Here is a 5291-nt window from a genome sequence, read left to right on the forward strand (position 1 = left end):
TTTAGTAGTCTTGGCTTTATTTTTCTATTGTAAGATCAGTTAACACCCAGAGCTGGGATAGGAGCAGAGCTCTTTTAAATGTGTCTACTCTAATATATATGGCTTACTTGTAGTAACTGGAAAAAAAAACTTCATAAAGTAGTCCTTAATTTATGACAGTGATGGAGCCTGTCATGATGGTCGTTAAGTGAGGTGCCTATATCCTATGATCTGCTTCCCACCCCTCAGGGTCCCTGCAGGCCTTGAACCTGTTTTCCTACCCCTCTCTGTCTCCTCACCTACCCACCTCTGTCATCAATCAGTTGCTTACCTTTTTGGTACTGTTGATGTAGAAGCAGCTCCATTGTGCAGTCTTCCTGCACTGAAAGTTACCAAAGGAACTGCTTTAAAAGTTCTTGGGTGTGTCTAGCGGTGTGCGGGTGAGCACTATCGTGAACCAACACCACACCGGAGGTCAGCGTGCCCCGACGCTTGTTATGGATGGCTCATCTGAGTTTTCGTAACGTTTCACAGTAGACTTCTGAATTGATGGTCGAACCACGCTCCATGAACTTCACTAGCAGTACTCCTTTGGCATCTTCACATTTGGCGGGATTTTCTATGGCACTGGTGTGATGTTGGGATGTTTTTGATCAACCCCCCCCCCCCATAGCCCAGATTTGGCACCAAGCAACTACTAAGAATTTCAAACCTTATAAGATGTTATAACAAGTGCCTCAATCTGAATGGCGGTTATGTCGAAAAGTAATGTTATAGTTTTCTAATGTGTATAATAAAAGTTCTGTATCTGCGAGTGTCTGTCATTGATAACCAAACAGGGCCACGAGGGACCACATCTCCCCGAGTACATCTGCCTGACCCATCAGATCTGGCAAAAGAGGCATGCTACAGGTCTTGTCTGTTAAGGACTACACATGGTGGCCTCAAGAAGGTGGGTCTTCTCTACTGTGATGCCTGCCCTGTGGAACATTCTCCTCCCCCACCCCCTTTCCCGGCAAGTGAGGTTAATTCCTTCCCTCCTTATTTTTCAGAAATCCCTTACGTTTTGGCTATATCATCAGGCCTGGGGGGTCCCTGGATCTAGTCTCTTGTATACTTTATGCTTTTTAATTTTTTTAATAATGACTTATTTTTTTTAATTGTTTTATATTTTTTGTTGTACGATGCCTAGAATCACTTCTTGTGAGATGGGTGACTGTTTATTTGATACGTAAATATATATATCAATAAATACCATCTTTTGCAATCCTTTTCGGAAAAGAATCCCTTTTCCAATAGAAGAGAATATGTCTAGCTCAGAATTTGAACTGTGGGTTTTTGGTGCTTTCTGAGCTTGGTTGTTTGCGTGTGACATTTCATTAATCAGTTACATAGCATCACGTATGCTAGCGAATGTGAGATTTGCTCTCTGTTTATTTTATTTATTTATATTTCTTGAAATTCTATGCTGCCCATCTCTCCTGTCAGGTGATTGGGCAGTTTGAAGGTTATAAAACAAATAGAAAAATAATTCAAATCTATTAAAATATTAAAACGACAACGTTTAACATTTAAAAACTATACTAAAACCAGGACTAAGATGGGGATGAGGTCTCCTTACCCCGTCAGTCACCTCCAGCAGTGATCCCCCCACCCCAGGCCAAACGGTGAAGCCAAGTTTTAATGTCCTTCCAGAAGGCCAAAAGGGTGGGAGCAGCTCCATAGGGACGGTAGGTGGTAGAAACTGCCAACTCCTTGGTAGTTTCTTGATTAGGCTATTCTTTTCTGCTTGGTTGTTTGGTGTGAATCCCTACTTATCTGAGTGTTAGTTGCTGGAGAAGCTGTGTTCTAGTCTTTTTGTTTCCCTTTTAGCTTTTGTGAATGTACGAGGGCAATTCGTGAAGGGGTAAAAGGGAAGTTAACACCTCACATTGACCCTTTTTTAAAAAAAAAAATGTAAATCTGTACCATTCCAATGCAGGGTGATAATGAAAGTAAAACAATATAGATCTTCCTGCAAGATGGTCTGCTTTGTGATCAACCCAGCATCCTTTGTTTTCCTGGAGGACTAATAGCTGCTTAATTATAATCTAGACATTAATCTGGGCTAAACTACGTCCATGCTAAATAAGATGGCTACTGGGAGGGGTATATGTTTAGATGGATCAAAAATTTCATTAACTGATTTTGCTACATATACAAAAAAAGAGACTAATTTCAGATGTGTAGACCAAAATACTCAGTATCGCATCGAGGTGCAGATTGTTGAACATAATACTTTATCACATAGCTGGAAAGCTACAAAACTTTGAATTATTATTTTCACTCCTGTTATTATACTCAGGGAAGTCAACTACAGCTTAGCTTGTTCTTTTTTTTCCAGACTTCAACTTTAAGCTTTTTTCAAATTTGCACATAATCTGAACAATTAGAGTAAGTCTGTAACCTTGCCGACGAAGACCATATGATGATCTTGACCAACAATTGTAATAAATATCCTTGTGTCATCATTGCCATCTGCCTGTTTAACATTAATAACAGTCATGTTTATGTGACAGATCAGAACTTGCTCCAACGTGGATTATTCTTTTTGTTGAGAAAATATGCTCCTTAAGCCCAAAGTTGCCTGCTATTGGCTTGGTGGCTCTTTCAATCCTCACCTGTTGTTGTGGCTATGTTTATATCCATTTAATATTATTATTGCTTGATAGCCCTAATGTGTAAATAGCGCCGTATGTCAGGATCAGAGGCCAAACTACACACTGGAGGCGATGGTCTCCAGCCACAAGATACTATGGGTTGTTAGGCAACAGGTCGGCACATGGCACATAGACTCATTATCTTCAATACTGATTTTCTGCCTTGTGTTGTCTCTGCAACTCTTGTCATCAAACAATAGTAAAGTTCAGTTTGGTTAATAACAAAGCTCCCCTTTTTTTGTAACCTTATTGGGGAGGAGCAAGACAACCAGTCGTGCATCATTGAGACCTGGTTGACTCACAAAGAGGGAGTCCCCTTTCAGAGATGTGTTCAGCTGGATTTAGGATTTGGTACCACTGAGACCTCAGGACAAGGGAGGAGGGATAGCAGTTGTCATTCAGAAATCTCTCTTACTTTCAGAGACCATGCTCCCCAGGTTTCTGGTTGTGAGACAATACTCTCGAAGCTGGGCGTGTGGGATCAGTTGGGTCTATTGCTACTGTACCAGCCAGCCTGATGTTTAGCAACCTCCCAGCCTGAGCTACTGGAGGCCAACTCAGGGTTGGCAGTGGAATTCCCCAGGCTGATGGTCCCAGGAGACTTCAACCTGCCATCTTGGGGTTGGCTTTGGAAGTGGCTCAAGAGTTCATGGCCACCATGGCAACTATGGACCTATCTCAGATCATCCGCCCTTCCAGTTGGGTTTCAGGCCTAGTTGTGGGATAAATACAGCATTGGTTGCACTTGTTGATGTTCTCTGGCGAGTGTGGGATGGGGATAGTACATCCATTCTTAACCTCTGACTTCTCAGTGGCTTTCAGTACCATTGATCATGGTATCCTTCGGGGTTGGCTGTGGGATTTGGGACTGGGCAGAGCAATTTTGCACTGTTTTGGCTCCTTTCTCCAAGGCTGTTCCCAATCAGTATTGATAAGGCAGGAGAAGCCACTCCTTTGTGGTCTGCTGCAGGACTCAGTACTCTCCACTCCTTTTTAACATTTACATGTTAGCAATGTATGCTGCATTGGTTGCCAGTTTGCTTCCGGATGCAATTCAAAGTGGAAATTTAAAGGGACACAAACCTTCACAGGCTGTTGGGACGTGGATGGCTTCGAGGATTGCTTTTGCCTTGTTTTGAGGACTGTTCTTGGCTTGCCCTGGCCCTGAGGACTCCCCCTTCGGACCTGCCTTGCCTTGGACTCTGTCCTGTTTTGCTGGACGTCGAGTGGAGCAGGCGGGACGAAAGGAAGTTGCNTAACATTGTCTTAGGCAAGTTTCTGTTATCAGAGATTGACTACCATTGTCTACCATTGTTTATCATTGTCTTACCCAAGCTGCGGTTACTAGGGACGGACTATCATCATTGTACACCGGCTGCTGTTACCAGGAACTGTCCATCATTGTCCCCTGTAAGTTTTTACTGCCTGAGATTGACTATCATCATTCCACTCTAGTTTGCCAACGTCGTCAGAGTGGAATGCCGGAGGTTCGGAAATTTGCTTATGGGACCAGCTGTTTTTGCGCTCCGTTCATGGATGAAGCAATCATGGTCCTGGAAAGGAGCCAGAGAGGCCACTTTGCGGCTTTGCGGCTTTGGAGAGGCCACTTTGCCACTTTGGATGAAGCAATCACGGTCCTGGAAAGGAGCCAGAGAGGCCACTTTGCGGCTTCGAGAGAAAGACGGCTGTTTAGCTGGAACCCAGGTTCAGCAACTCTTCTGCTCCCAGAATGTGGCCATTCCAGAACACCAGCTAAAAGAACCGAACTTGATAATAGACAGGGCTTTGTAGGCATATAAGGTTGCGTTGGAGGTCACTGTGTGCCCGTGATGTATTCAGCGGCTGACCTCCATGCCCTGCGAGAGTCCCCTCTCTCGCAGGTCTGGCCCACAGCATTAACGAGGGCCCACCTCTATGAGGGATTTTTTTAATCACGAGAGGTGGTCAAAACGCAACCTAAGGGGATTTTTAATCAAATTTTTAGTCCGGGTTAGGGGGTTCCAGGGAGAGGGGTGGGCAAATTGAAATTAATTCTCCCAGGCCAGCTGAAGGGCTCGGTGAGGTGGGCGTAGGTCCTGGAATTGGGGAGGGAGGGAGGGTCTGCCTAATAGAGGGCAATTCCATTAATTCCATTCACACTAGGGGAGGGCGCACCCGCTGTTTACGAGCTGTGGCGTGCTCCGGCCCCCATGGCTCTTCTTGCAACCTAGGGGGTTTAGGATCTCAGGGCCTGGGCTTTTGGCTGATGCTGTGTAACGCCAGGTCCACGGTTAATAAAGCCCCCCTCATTTATGATTTGGTATCGGAGGGGGAGGTGGACCTGGTGGGTATTACGGAGACCTGGCTGGGCCAAGAGGGGGGGGGGTGCCCCTCGTTGAAATGTGCCCGCCAGGCTACCGTGCATTTCACCAGCCGAGAGCCCAGGGTCGGGGTGGGGGGGTGGCGGTTATTATTAAGGAAGGCCTGGATCCAAGGGAGACCACTGTGCCGCAGACTGCCGGTTGTGAATCCCTAGGTGTGAAGTGGGGTCATGGGAGGCAGCAGGGCATGCTGATTGTATACCTGGCTCCCCGCTATGTATCAGCAGCCCTACCCGAGCTTCTCAGTGTGATA

The sequence above is a fragment of the Protobothrops mucrosquamatus genome, unplaced genomic scaffold (genome assembly GCF_001527695.2).
Source record: "Protobothrops mucrosquamatus isolate PMUCROS unplaced genomic scaffold, P.Mucros_1.0 scaffold36, whole genome shotgun sequence".
Lineage (NCBI taxonomy): Eukaryota > Metazoa > Chordata > Lepidosauria > Squamata > Viperidae > Protobothrops > Protobothrops mucrosquamatus.